At 38.9% G+C, this 15,841-nt stretch overlaps 1 protein-coding gene across 3 annotated transcripts in view; it reads left to right on the top strand.

Annotated features, from left to right (window-relative positions):
- The window catches only part of SHROOM4 (shroom family member 4), a 247,744-nt gene extending 232,193 nt beyond the window's left edge, over positions 1–15,551 (top strand). For 2 of the 3 annotated variants that reach the window (XR_006695454.3, XR_012429841.1), the window contains one exon: positions 15,390–15,551. The gene's annotated coding sequence lies outside the window, so the exon portion shown is untranslated. Of the gene's footprint in view, positions 1–13,480; positions 13,558–15,389 lie in introns of all 3 variants that reach the window. The other variant, XR_006695453.3, reaches the window with a different exon arrangement.
- The last annotated feature ends 290 nt before the right edge of the window (positions 15,552–15,841 follow it).

Genomic DNA, 15,841 nt, shown 5'->3' with positions numbered 1-15,841 from the left:
AAAGCAAGGGCCTTGCTGATCTGCTCTCCAAGGCAACCTCAAAGATTAGACTCAAATGTATTCCAGGTAGCAACTCTGACATTGAAAAGCTTTCTTTTTTCCTGATCCATATTCTGTTCACATTCCAACTATCCTCCTCCTCCTCAAGATATCCAGTGTGGTAGAGTAGAAAGAGTCCAGCTTTGGCATTGGAATGAACTGTGTTCAAATCCTGGTTCTGCCACTTATCCAATGAACCTGGGCTACTAGCTCAACTTCTGAGGTCATTTTCTTATCTGTAAAATGGGAACAGTATTATTTTGCTTGCAGAGTTATTGTAACTTGAAAATAATAAATAAAAGCCACTAACAATCCAATAAGTTATTAGGCAGAATCCCAGGCCCACCCCAAACCCAGTGATAGCAGTCTGAATTTTAACTAGACTTCCAGGAGATTCATGAACATATTAGAGCGTGGAAAGTACTGACTTGTTGAAAACATATTCAGTACGTGGTAACCATTATTATAGTCCTGATCTACTCGATTCATTTTCTCCTTATCCCAGGCATATTCTTGCTCTTCTCATGTTGCTCACAACTACCTGCCTGGATGAATTCAGGAAAGTTGCAGGATACAAGGTTAAAAAACGAGATCAAATGAACAATCCTAAAATGTTATTAAGAAAACAGTTCTGGCCAGCCACGGTGGCTCACGCCTGAAATTCCAGCACTTTGGGAGGCTAAGGCAGGTGGATCACGAGGTCAGGAGATCGAGACCATCCTGGCTAACACGGTGAAACCCTACCTCTACTAAAAATACAAAAACTTAGCCAGGCGTGGTGGCACGCACCTGTAGTCCCAGCTACTCAGGAGGCTGAGGCAGGAGAATTGCTTGAACCTGGGAGGCAGAGATTGCAGTGAGCTGAGACCGCACCACTGCACTCCAGCCTGGGCAACAGAGCGAGACTCTGTCTCAAAAAAAAAAAAAAAGAAAGGAAGGAAGGAAGGAAGGAAGGAAGGAAAGAAGGAAGGAAGGAAGGAAGAAAGAAGGCAAGCAAGTAAGCAGTTCCATTTACAATAGCATCAAAAAGAAAAAAAAACAGGAATAATTTAACAAAAGAAGTACAAAACTTTTACACTGAAAACTATGAAACATTGTTGAAAGAGATTAGAGAAGATCAAAATAAATGGAAAGACACTCCATGTTCATGGATTGGAAGACTTAGGATTGTTAAGATGAAATGTGCCCCCAAATTGATCTACGGATTCAATCCAATGCTTATCAGAATTCCAGTGGCTTCCTTGCATAAGTTGACAAGCTGATTCTAAAATTCATATGGAATTACAAGGGACCCAGAGCAGTCAAAACAATCTTTAAAAAGAACAGAGTTGGAGGGCTTATACATCTCAACTTCAAAACTTACTGCAAAACTACAGTAATCAAGACAGTGTGGTGCAGACACAAGGATAGATGTATAAATAAATGGAATTAAATTGAGAGTCCAGAAGTAAATCCTCATGTATATGGCTAGTTAATTTCAACAAGGGTCCCAAGAGAAATTGAGGAGAGAATAAATCGTTTTTTAACAAATGGTGCTGAGACAACTGGGTATCTACATGGGAAAAAATGAAGTTTTCCTTGAATCACATGCAAGAATCAACTCAAAATGGATCACAGAATATAAGAGTCAAAATTACAAAATTCTTAGAAGAAAACATTGTAGTGAGTCTTCCTAATGTTAAGACAATTTGCACCAGTGATACAAGAAATAGAAATAAATTGGAGTAAATCAAAATTAAAAACTTTTGTGCTAAAGATATACCATATTAAAAGAGTGAAAAGATAAGCAACAGAATGGGAGAAAATATTTGCATATCAGATATTTCAAAATACAAAAGGACTCCTACAACTCAATGATAAAAATAACCAATTAAAAATGGGTTAACAGATTGTAATAGACATTTCTTCAAAGAAAATATGTGTTTTAGTATGCTTGGGTTGCTATAACATACTACCATAGATTGACTGGCTTAAATAACAAATATTTATCTCTCACAGTCCTGGAGACTGGGAAATCTGAGATCAAGATGCCAGCAGATTCAATGCCTTGTGAGGGCCCACTTTCTGGTTTGCAGATGGCTACCTTGTGGCTGTGTCCTCAGCAAAGACAGAAAGGGATCTGGTCTCTTCCCCTTCTTATAACGGCATTATAATTTCATTATGAATGCCTACTCTTGTGACTTCATCTAAACCAATTTACCTCTCAAAGGCCCCACCTCTATATACCATCACATTGGGGATTAGGGCTTCAGCATATGAGTTTGGATAGGACACAAACATTCAGCTTATAGCAGTATGCAACTGGCTAGCAAGCACAGGGAAAGATTCTCAAGCATTACTATTCATTAGGGAAATGCAAATCAGACCACAGTGAGTTACCACTTCATACCCACTAGAATAGCTATAATCAAAAAGCCAAACAATAACAAGTGTTGGTGAGGAAATGAAGAAATTGGAAAACTCATACATTGCTGATGGGGATGTAAATTGATGAACCTCATTGAAAAATAGTTTGGCAGTTTCTCCAAATGTTAAACGTAGAATTTCCACGTGACTTAGCAATTCCATTCCTAGTTATATACCCAAGAGGACCGAAAACAGGTGTTCAAACAAAAGCATGAACATGAATGTTTAAAGCGGCATTACTCATAATAGCCAAAAAGTGGAAATGACCCAAATGTCCATCTACTGAGGAATGGATAAACAAACTTTGATATTCCATACAGTAGGGTATTATTTAGCCATAAAAATTGGTAAAATACTGATACATGCAATGTTGATGAACCTTGAAAATATGCTAAGTGAAAGGATCCAATCACAAAAGACCACATATTATATGATTTAATTTATATGAAATGTCCCAAACAGGCAAGCCTATAAAGGTGGAAAGCAGATTAGTGGTTGTCAAGGCTGGAGGCTCAGGGACAATAGGCATGGGGTTTCTTTTGGGGATGATGAAAATATTATAAAATTAGATTGTCATCATGGTTGTCCAACTCTGTGAATGTACTGGAAACCATTGAAGTATACATTTTAAATGGGTGCACTAAATGGTATATGAATTATTTCTCAATAAGTGTTTGGTTTTTTTTTAAAAAGCTATTGATTATTTCCATCAGTCTCATTCCTCTTGACAAAAATCTGAGTTGATGGTGAGCATGTACTTCATTCCTGACTCCAAAGGGTACAATATTTACACCATTTGAATTTGGGAGTGACTTTACTATTACAACCTTCCCCTTGAAGACCTGGAAGACCCAGCAACATAAGGAGAAAGAGTAGTCTCAGCCTTGTACTAAGACTTCAGTGAAAATAAGAGAGATGGGAGGGACTACTATTGGGAAGGAGGGGCAATCTTTCTAGGCAAATATTGTGGTAGAATGAATAAGAGCTTCAGCTCATTGGGCAAATAAACCAAGTTTTAAATCCTGATTCTACCAATTTACTTTGTCACCTTAATAAGTTACTTGACTCCTCTCAACCTTAATGCCTTCATCTACAGAAGGGGGCTAATAAAAGCCCCACCTCAGAGTGTTACTATGATGATTAAATGAGATAATTCACATGAAGCACTTAAAATAATATCTGCCATGTAGTAAGTATTTGATAAATGTTAGCTGCTAGATTTATTTTTATTGAGGTGAGATTGAAGTAGAACAATATAAGGAAAAGTAAAGCATCTTCATCTTTGGAGTCAGACAACTCTGTTAATGTGACCTTGGAAGTCACTTTATTTGTTGAGCCTTAGTAAATAATGAGGATAGTAACCCTTCTCTTATGGAGGCAGTTCCAAGCCTGGACACTGGAACCCACACCATGTAAGTTTTCACACTGGCTCCACCACTTACACATTGTGTAACATTGAGCATGTTTAACTTCCCTGTGCCTGGATGTCCTCTTCTGTCAAATGGTGGAAACAAAAATACATCCTTGTGTTGATGTGAGCAATTATTGAGTTAATCCATGCAAAGTACTTAGGACAGTAAGTACTCAATGAATGTTAACTTTTATTATAAAGCTAAAGTAGGAATCAAATGCAGTCTCTGGTAGAGCTGTTCATATGGTAGGTTCTCTATAGATGATGGTTCCTTTCCTTACCTACCCTGCTGTGTGCACCAGGTCAAGATATTTTTGGACCTGCAGATAAAATGTTTCAGCCTTAGGAGTTCCCCACTGAAGTAAAATTTTCTGGCAAGCTCAATACTACCATCTGATGAGAACAATGTAGTCTGTTGGCTGCCTGCAAGATGACTGTCTATACTCCCAAGAAAACACCCCATTCAGAGCAGTAGAGAAAGAACTATTTTGCATGTGGACCACTTAAGGTCCAATTTGAGGCTGGTTTAGGTAAAACATCTACTCCTCCTCAAACCTATCTTTAGACTTAAAGTCAACTTAAATGTTATTGAGTTTCCTATCCTGGGTTAAGCACTTTCACGTATCTTTGCTTACACTATTTTTCTATCTAAATGTACGTTTTAAAAGCAGAAATCCTCATTTAATCTTTAAAACAGGTCTGTGATTTTTAAGCACTATTTTATCAAAATTCAGAATCGTGGTAGCATTTTTGCTGTTTGTAAATTAAACCAAATGGATTTTAAGTGCCCACTGCCATTCATTCATTTAACTAATGTGCCAATAATTTGTTTTGTGCTCCAGAGATTCAGAATTGGACAAGATAGACAAAGTCCCCACTCTTGTGGGGCTTTTATCCTAATGGAATAGATAGATAAGTATAAATATACAATTATATAATACTTTATATGCAGAAATACACACACAATCACTTTTTACCCTGGTACAGCAATGCAAAACATCTTGATTTCCTCAGGTATGTGCAATAGGCTAAACTCATGAATCTCTTTGCTACTGCAGTAACTAAAATATTTTTTGCATTAATTTTTGCCAGAGAATAACGTTTCTGTGAACATGAGAGTGTAGATATCTCTTCAAGATACTGATTTCATTTCCTTTGGGTATTTACCCAGAAGAATCTCTGCATCATATGGTCTTTGTATTTTTAATATTTTGAGTAATATACACTCTTTTCCAAAATGGGGTACTAATTTACATTCCCACCAACAATGTACCAGGGTTTCCTTTTCTCCATACCCTCATCAACATTTGTTATCCCTTGTCTTTTTGATAAAAGCCTATTTATGACAAAATGGATGAACCCGGAGGGTATTATGCTAAGTGAAATAAAACAGACACAGAAAGAAAAATACTGCATTATCTCATATGTGGAAGCTAAAAAGTCAAACACACAGGGGCATGGAGGTGGAAGAAATAAGGATGTTGGTCAAAGCATACAAAGTTGCAGTTACATAAGATGTATAAATCTAGAGATCTCATGTACAGCATAAGTTCTATAGTTAATAATGCTGTATTGTATACTGGAAATTTTCTAAGAGTAGATTTCAGGTGCTCTTACTGCAAAAGAGGGTAATTATGTGAGGAAATGCATATTTAACTTGCATGACTGTAGCAATCATTTCACTATGTATATGGATGTCAAAACATCATTTGTACACGTTAAATACATACAATAAAAGATTTTCACCAAAGATATTTTCTCAATAGGATTTGCAATGAGATTTTTTAAAAATTGTCTAACAAAAGATGACAAACTATCACTGAAGAGGTAGGATTTGAAAGTAGTTTAGACAGAAAGGTTGAATTCCACTGTTGATAGAGAAATCAGTTCATGTCACATGGAAATCTTGCCCATTCTGTGCAACGTTCAAACATGGCCAAAGACTAAGGGTTTCTGGCAAAAACTCCTCTCCTCCTGAGCAGTGTAAACCTTAACAGACCACATTCTGTTTGTAAACTGCTTAAGTTTCTTCAATATGACCCTTCATTCTGGAGTTGCTTACTGCCATTAACAGAGTAACATAACATGGCTTTGAATTCCCATTTTCCTCCTAGCTACTTATTTTCTATCTGAAAAGGATAATTAATGAAACTCACCTCCCTGGGTGTTGAGTTGATTCTATTTTTTGCAAAGGAAAAAATCTGGGAAAAGGCCATGGGTGAAAAATCTTTCCAGCTTGAAAATGCATTAGATTAAATGTGAATAAGTCAAAGTGCTGAAAAAACAACAATTTGTTCCCTGATTTCTCCTCATTTTTAAATTTGATAAAGATGAAAAAGCAGACCAACCTCAGCAGATACAATAAATGATAACTTATAATTGAGAGAAAACTCTTATTTGGACTAAATTTAAACAGCTACTATTTAGAAGTCTCATAAATGACTATATATTTAAGCACCTTTTACAAATATGGAACCTTTGGTTTTAGAAAAGTGGGCAGTGGTAAGAGTGAGGAGAGGCAGATAGAAGAGACGGGTGGATCAGGTGGTCAGGAGATCGAGACCATCCTGGCTAACACGCTGAAACCCCGTCTCTACTAAAAAAAAAATACAAAAAACTAGCCGGGCGTGGTGGCGGGCGCGTGTAGTCCCAGCTACTCGGGAGGCTGAGGCAGGAGAATGGCATGAACCCGGGAGGCGGAGCTAGCAGTGAGCTGAGATCCGGCCACTGCACTCCAGCCTGGGCGACAGAGCAAGACTCTGTCTTGAAAAAAAAAAAAAAAAAAAAGAGAAGAGTAATGAGATTGTAGATAAATTAGATAATACTATGCATTTAGAACATACTTTTGGCCACTTTCTCACAGGCTGGTAGATATTTTGTTCTATCAAATAAGCCTGTCATAAAACTCAGACCGTTACTAAAACCTTTTATTAAAAAAAAAATCCAGTTTTGACAAAAGATAACCCAAACCACGTCTGTTATTGAAACAATCTCTGAGTGAGAAAAACCATGTGTCTTTGGGAGCTTGCTGGAATGGCACTCAAAACTCTTAGACGTGGATGCAGCTCTGCCCTCCTCACTCTGTGACCTCGTGCTCTTTTATCAGTTCTGTGAAGAGGATATTTTGGTGGTTATTAAACTGAAAAACAAACACCCTGCCTAGCTGCATAACACCATGCTCCAAACTTCACCTCCAAATTGCACACTGGCCCACCTCCCTCTAATTGGCTTGGCTGCCCAGAGGATGAAGTCCTGATTCTTGCATATAAGGCCCTTCATGTTCTGTCTCCTGTGTGCTTCTCCAGCCATGACCCCTGACACCTTCTCACAGTCATCCTTAGCTCTAGCTAGTTCTGCAAACGTGTCATGCAGTCTCATCCCTCTATGCACTCACAAAGGCTAGTCCCTCTGCCTGAAAATCCACCGCCCCACTCCCCACTCCCTGAGTTCTATTTAGCCAATTCCAGCGGGTCCTTTGGTGTCAACTCAGATTTCACCTCCTTCAGAAACATCCTGTTGATATACTAATAACAGTGTATAGTATTCGGATATGATCATTGTTTATACTTTCTGTCTCTCCTTTTACGCTGTGGGCTTCTTGAGGGCAGAAACTAATTTATACCACTAACACTTAGCACAGTGCCCCAAGCTCATAGTAAACACTTCAGAAATACAGGGTAGTAACAATTCATGGAGGCTTTGCTGTAGGCTTCATATTTCTGGTGATATCTTACACTGGCTCATCCTCCTCAAAACAATTATTAAATGTTGGACTTTCTTGAAACTTGGTCCTAGACCCCTCTTCTCTTCTTGCTGTATGCTCTTGCCCAACCCTCTCTCTTTCTTAATCATACATACCCATGGTTAGTTTATCTCCTATATAAAGCTGGCCCCCAAATTTATATCTCCAGTTCATATTTTTTCTTAGCTCCAAAACTTTATATCTGTTTGGTTGGCTCAATGACACCCCAAAACCCAAATATTCATGTATCCAAAATTAAACATTTGATTTTCCCCTCCCAAACCTGGTTCCCCCTAGTGTTCTTTATATCTTAGTGATTAATACTCCTCTCCAACCAACTAGGAAAGCTAGAAGTCTTAGAGTAATCCCAGACATCCTCCTCTTTCTCACCCCTTCCATATAGAATTGATCACCAAGTCCTATCAATTCTGTCTCCTAAATATGTCTCAAATCTATTCACTTGTTTTTCCACAACTATTATCCTCTGACCTACATCATTAGCCTAACTATTCTTATGCCATTTCTTGCTTTGTGTAGACTGTTGTTCATACTGTAGCCAGGGCGATCTTGCCAAAACTCAAATATGATTATATCACCCTTTCTCCTGTTTAGGTCATTTTAATGAGTTTCAAAGCCCTTTCCATTGCCTATGAGGCTGTGCATGCCCATCTATGCCTAATGATGTACCAACATCAGCTTCAACCTCATTATCTGGGCAAACCTGCTTTTCAGATTCATTTATAGCTTTGGCTTTAATATTTGAAGACTGAATAGCCAAATATCTTCTTCAACATTGAATTACTTCGCTTTTGCTGCAGCAGCCAATGACCCTCCGTTTTCAGTGGTTTGCAACAACAAACATTTTCTTTGCATCTCACATGAAGGCTAATGGCTAGCTACAACTTTGCTGGCCTTGGCTGGATTCAGGTAGCATCATGAATCTTCTGATTCAGGGACTGAAGATGAAAGAACTGCTACTCTCTTGGGCACATGTTTCTACTTTTGGAAATCAAAAGCTCAAGAGAGAGAGCCAAACCATGAAAGGGTATTTAAATGGCTGCTCTTATGTAGGGTATGTCATGCCCATTGTATTAGTTTTCTATTGCAACATTACCACAAACTCAGTAGCTTACAACAACACTTATTTATTACCTAACAGTTTCTGTGGGTCAGAAATCTGGGCATGACTTAACTGTGTCCTCTACTTAACAGTTTCACAAAGCTGCAGTCAAGGTGTCAGCCAGGCTGCAATCTCATATGAAGGCTTGACTGTGGAAGAATCCACTTCCAAGCTCATTCATATTGTTGGCAGATACATTTTCTTGTGACTGTAGAGCTGAGGGCACTGCTTTCTGACTATCAGCTGAAGATTACCTTCAGATCCTAAAGGCCACCCTCACCTCCTAGTGGCTGCCTGCAGTTCCTAGATGCTGCTCAGAGTTCCTAGAAGCCTTGCCATGGTTTCTTATAATATGGCAACATGGCTGCTTACTTCATCAAGCTAGTAAGGAGAGTCTCTAAAGTGAGTCTGATAGTAAGACTATATCTTACAGAATGTAATATAATCACAAATTAGACATTTTATCACCTTTGCCATATTCTATCACTTAGAAGCATGTCACAGGTCCCGTCACACTCAAGGGGAGAGGATTGTACCAGGGCATGAATACCAGGAGGTGAGGAACATGGAGACCATCCTAGAGTCTGCACATCACATCTACTTACATTCTATTGACTAAAGCAAGTCACTGACTAGCCAGTCCTAAGGACAATTGGACAGTAAGGTATACTCTACCTATAGGGTGGGGAAGAAATGAATAATTTTTAACAAATAATACAGTCTACCAAAACCATTATTTCTGATATTCTTAAACTTGTGCATGATCAATGATCAGGTGATCACCTAGGCTACTGCATAATAATGACAGTAATATGAATAATGGAAGTCATTTGGAGTTATTAATATTTTAATATTCACTTTAAAACATAGTTAAGCATTCTAGATAAAACTGGAGAGAAAATCTCTTACGTTCTATATATTTTAGTTATATCAATCCGTTGAAAAATAAATGTATATCCTTGCAAGAATAAAATACAGTAATGCTGATTGTAAGAACTGTTAAATTTATCTCCACAAAACTTAACTTCCAGATAGTTAAATATGGAAGTAGATTGGTAGTTAATATAAATTATGAGAGCACACACTCACTAAATAACCTTAGGGAGAATGTTATATCAATTTTGAGACAGTCTTTTAAAACTTTAAATAATAGAGATTCAAGTATATTATCATTTTAAACTATAGACTTGATTGAGGTGTTAGCATTCATGACAGTAACCAAAATAACCTTTACGTGCATATTAAATTTTAGTTAATCATTTCATGATTCCTTTAGGAAAAAAATCTTATGTGGGAATTTTTCACATCTTATGAGGATGACTTAAAACCAGTGTGTCTACTTTGTCAATCCAAATTTTTCAAGGAAGAAAAATCTCCAAAATGGAGGTTAAGATAATCTTTCCAAAGGAAGTAACAATTCAGTTAAAACCTGAAAGAGTTAGCTAGGCAAAAGTGAAGTGAAGAAGGAGAGGGAACAATCCAGGTAGAGGGAGTGACATATGGGAGACCAAGAATGCTGAATACAAGTGAAAGGGGTTGAAGTGCTGAGGAGGTGTATTCCTTTACTATGCTGCCACAACTAAATGGCTTAAAATGACTCACATTTACTATCTCATAGTTTTTCATGTCAAGGCACAGTTTAGCAGGGTCTTCTTAAGACTGCAATCAAGGTCTTGGTCAGGGCTGGGCTCTCATTTAGAGGCTTGACTGGGGAAGGGTCCACTTTCAAGCTCACTCCAGTTCTCAGCAGTTCCTTTCCTTGTGGCTTTAAGACTTATGGCAGGCTGCAGCTGGCCGCAGTGGCTCACACCTGTAATCCCAGCACTTTGGGAAGCCTAAGTGGGCGGATCACGAGGTCAAGAGATTGAGACCATCCTGGCTAACACAGTGAAACCCCGTCTCTACTAAAAATACAAAAAAATTAGCCAGGCGTGGTGGCAGGCACCTGTAGTCCCAGCTACTTGGGAGGCTGAGGCAGGAGAATGGCGTGAACCAGGGAGGTGGAGCTTGCAGTGATCCGAGATCGCACCACTGCACTCCAGCCTGGGTGACAAAGTGAGACTCCATCTCAAAAAAACAAAAAAAGACTTACGGCAGGCTGCTTTTTCCAAACCAGCAATGGAGAGAGAAAGACTCTAAAATTAGCTAGCAAGATGGAGTCATATATTATAATCACAGGAGTGACATCCCATCACCTTTGCCATATTCTATTATTTAGAATCAAGCCACACTGCCCACTTACACTCAAGGGGAGGGGATTATACAGGGGTGTGAATACCAGGAGGTGGGGATCAGAAAGACCACCTGAAAAATTGTCCCCCACAGAGAGGCAAAGTGGTATAAGATAGGTGGTAGAGGTTCACTTAATCTGCAGTTTAGCCAAATGATGCTTGGCTAGGTGTGGAGGTTCAGTCAGGATGGTGGGTGAAATTGTAAAATTATAGGAAATAAACACAAACCCTCTTGGAAGGCCTGGGAGTTTGCATGGTTTCAGTAAAGTGTTTGGCTGAAGGCAGCTGAATTCTCTTAAAAACTTAGGGCATAGATACATAGGAATGTAGAGGAGTTTATCTAAATAACTTGTTTACTCATGTGGTCCTAATACTAACCTTTGATCATTCAAGGGCAGGATGGCTCTCTCAGGGAGAAGGCTACCAGGTTAATTACCCTCTAATGGTGTTGACTCAAAGCCTTTGTCATTTAATGTGTGCTAAATAAATGCCAGTAGCACCAGCAAGTGAGGGCCGCAGCTGCAACTCTTTACACCACCCTCCTGGTGTCTATAAGTGGCCCAGACCCTCAGCCAGACTGATAGGCAAAATATCTGTGTCAGTATATGTTATTCATCCATCGTTAAGTCAAAGTCTGCAGAACACACCCCCACAACTAGGTATCAAAATCAATATTCAGCAAAAACTAAGGCCAAATCCAAAGATCCTCATTATATATTGAAATTCTAGTATACAGGCATAAATTTGAAAATATGTCAAAATATTAATCATAATAAATTTATTATTAAAATGTTAGTAGCCAATTTTTAAAAGTTTATTATTACAATCTTGGAACAAAATTCCCAAGTACTATCATGCGGCCTACCACACTGTTGATCTTTCCTTCAAAGCATTTTTACATCCACAACTCTATATTTACTTGTATGAATAGCTGATTAATATTTGAATCCTGTGCTAGGTTGTAATCTCCAAGAGAGCAGGAGCCTGTGTCCAGTTTTGCTCACAGTAGTACTTTTGGTGGAACAGGGTTTTTGGCTCCCATATTCCCTTTGATCCTACCCATCCTCACCTAGGAGACTTTAGCATCATTAAATTGCATCAAAGTTATTCTATCAATGGTATTCAGGAAATGACAAGAGAAGAGTTTGGAACAAGAGGCTTAACTTTAAATTTTTTTAATAATTGTGAAAATTTGGAAACAACCTAAATGTTCAACAGTAAGAGAATTGGGTGTTTTTGTGTTTGTTTGTTTGTTTGAGGTGGGGTCTTACTCTGTGGCCCAGACTGGAGTGCACTGCAGCTTCAAACTCCTAGGCTCAAGCGATCCTCCTGCCTTGGCCTCCCAATGTGTTAGGATTACAGGCATGAGGCACTGTGCCTGGCACTGGAATTGTTACATATACCATAGTATATTCAATCTATACAGGGAGAATGGATGCTACTTCTTTCTTTATTTAGTGGTTACCTCGTCCAGGTTAAAGAAAACAAGTGAGGCTGTTGCCCAAGCAGTACTACATGCATATCCTAATAATAAGGTAGCAAAAAATTAATTCAAACATGTTTGTGTTCAAACTCTAATTCTACCAATCTTGCATGACCAAATGGAGGTCTACCTATCCTAAAAAAGATTTGTCTAAAGCAGTGGTTCTCAAAGTGTGGTCCTTGAAGCAACAATGGCAGCATCATCTGGGAACATGTTAGAAATACAAGTTGAGTCCCACCGCAGACCTACTAAATCAGCAAATATGGGATCCAGGCCCAGCACTCTGTTTTAACAAGCCCTGTAGCTGATTCTGATGTACACTCAAGTTGGTGACCCAAGACCCTTGGTTATTTTTGCCTCTGACCACAAGGTGGCAACCTTTGTCTAAAGTCCTATGAGTTGTCCAATAAGGTTACGGTAGGTGTAATCTTGTCTAGCCACTGAACTGTCCAAAGGCAGTAAGTAGTGATGTGATATGGGGATGTGAGGGAGAAGTGAGAGGTGGGAGAGGAAGAAAAGAGATGAAAGGAAGAATGAGGACTGGAGGAGGCTTTATCTCTGCTTTGAATACAGCAAGTAAACTACAGTGAGGAGGTGGGACAGTGTTAGGGGCGCTGGTTGTTTATCCTCTAACAATGCAGCTCATTCTGGGTATAAAACAATGTGAAGTAATATTGGGGAGTTTGTGAGCAGCCAATTTCACCTATGCTTTTTATCCTTGTAATCCCTAGACACCACCCAAAGGCAAGCACCTCCTCACACTATCACCTATCCTCTTCCTACTCTCATAATATAATCATGAATTCCTTCCCCAGCTATCTTCCATCACAGAATCCCCTCTTTTTAACCCTTTCCACAATTCTCCCTGATGCCCTGTTGCACAGTAAAATAAGCTCAGCCTATGAAAATATACAGAAATGTTGTCCCTCATATTTGAACATTTCCTGCACATCTGTAATTGAGACCTGGCACTCCACTGAAGATTCTATTTCCCGTACAGCCCTCTCCGATTAAAATTGTTAATTTTCTCGTTCCCCATAAATTACAGGGTTTTACCAAAAGGATAGACGGGAGGAAAATCCAAAGACAGAAGTCTTAAAGGAGGATAAACTTTTCTCAGCTCTGGTAATGGTATCCATGCAGACATGTCACCCAACACCTTAACTTCTCAGTTCTGTTGAATGCCTCAATTCTATTTCGCTTCAACCACTGTCACCCAGGACACACGGTGGATGTTTTCAACATTTAGAGAAGATCCACATTGTAAATCATTTTTGAATCATTTGTCTTTTTCTTCTTTCCTATTTTCTACAAAATAGAATGAATTTTCTTTTTCTGGTTTACAAGTTATACCTGCCATTTTAGTTCTTATTGTAGTTGCCCTTAACTAACAAACACCCATGTTAACTATATTAGTTTCTTAAATTTATCAGTATCTATATTTTTCTCTTAACAAGTACTTGAAAATGTTCTCATGTCCTTTGAGTCCCACCACACTTTCCCCATCACTTTGATAATGTTTAAAAATATCTGTTCTGAGTTACTGTGGATATACACTTTTTCTTCTTTCTGCTCAGTATTTAGTTATCAAGTCAGCAATAAACTAGACTACCATTGTATACTTGCCCTTACTCCCCATGTCTCTTGCAGCATCTCCTGTATTTTTTTCCTTTCTAATTTGAACACCTCCTCCAAAATTGTCTTCGATGAGGGTTTTTGTGTGACAAACCTTCTGAGACAGTGTATGCCACAGAATATCTTTATTACTATGCTACATTTAAATTTAAAAATGGGCTGGGCACAGTGGCTTATGCCTGTAATTCCAGCACTTTGGGAGGCTGAGGCAGGTGGTGGATCACTTGAGGTCAGGGGTTCAACACCAGCTTGGCCAACATGGTGAAACCCTGTCTCTACTAAAAATACAAAAATTAGCCGGGCGCGGTGGCTCACTCCTGTAACCCCAGCACTTTGAGAGGCTGAGGCGGGTGGATCACGAGGTCAGGAGATGGAGACCATCTTGGCTAACACGGTGAAACCCTGTCTCTACTAAAGATACAAGAAAATAGCTGGGCCTGGTGGCACATGCCTGTAGTCCCAGCTACTCGAGAGTCTGAGGCAGGAGAATCGCTTGAACCTGGGAGGTGGAGGTGGCAATGAGTCGAGATCATGCCACTGTACTCTACCCTGTGCAAAAGGGTGAGACTCCGTCTCAAAAAATTTATGAAAATAAATAATATATTAATTTTAAAATGACTGAATATAAAAGTATAGGTGCAAAGTCATTTTAAACATTATAGGTCCAGTCCTTTAAAAATATTAGTTGTCTTCTTGTATTCAATGTTGCTAAAAGTCTGTTGTCAATTTAATTCCTTTCTTTGTAGAGGACTTGATTTTTCTCTCTGAAAACTTTGAGAAGTTTGTGTTTAAATTCTGTGATTGTGTGTGTGCGTGTATATGTGCATGCACTTTACCTTCTCTGTATTAGTCTGTGTCAGCCTCATTGTGTTTGAAGAGTGAGGAAAGAAGAGCCCCAGGTAGCGCAGAACATGTTAATAATTCCCATTTGCTGCCACTCTATAAGTAACTGCTATGATCAAGGCTTCATCTTAAAACCTGTTTGAAAGAAGCAGTGCTGGGAGGTATCAGTGTCCCAGGTTGTAATCCTTCAACTTTGGGGATTTGAAAAGGGTGGAGGAGTGAATGAACAATGGAGCAGGGGAGTCCCTATCTGTTTTCAACAGCCTCCCACTCAACCAAGCAGGGCTCTTTTGCTGCCCTGATATACTCTGATATACGCTCCATACGCTGGTAACTGTGGTTGGAGATAATTCTGCTGATTTCTGTAGTGAAGGGTACATAATGTAGGTAGGCAATTGGAAGAGAGACAGTAACAAAGTTTTTTAAGCTTTCCTTAAATTTATTCTCTCACTGCTGCCTCCAACTACCCTTTATTTCAGGCTACAAAAGAAAACCACCCAGCTATGCAGATTGAAGCCACTACAAAGAGATGGCTTGTTTTCTCAGCTGGACCCTCAACATCACTCAGCCATCATTTTACTTGTCAGTTCCCTCTCCCATTCTTTCAGTGCCTATTAAAATCTCCAGTTGTATTCCTCAAACCTCTCCAATTCCTCTTATATTCAGCAGTTGGCTGTTTCTTTTGCACAACTTCAGAGGCACCCTCTCATATGTGAATAACAGCTCTAAAATAAAACATACAATAGTGAGAATTACAAATCTAGTGTTCTGCTAGACTGCAGCCCTGCAAGGGCTTTAAGTCTTACTTCAAAGGAAAATGAAGACAACAAAATGACAAAAAAGAAAATTATAGGCTAATCTGTATATCCAGTGAAAATATTTCTCAGGAAAGAAGTGGAAATCAAGACATTCTCAGACAAAGGAAAACTAA

The sequence above is a fragment of the Macaca fascicularis genome, chromosome X (genome assembly GCF_037993035.2).
Source record: "Macaca fascicularis isolate 582-1 chromosome X, T2T-MFA8v1.1".
Classification (NCBI taxonomy): Eukaryota; Metazoa; Chordata; class Mammalia; order Primates; family Cercopithecidae; genus Macaca; species Macaca fascicularis.
Note: the sequence above shows the minus strand (reverse complement) of the source record. Positions and strands in the feature narration are given on the sequence as shown.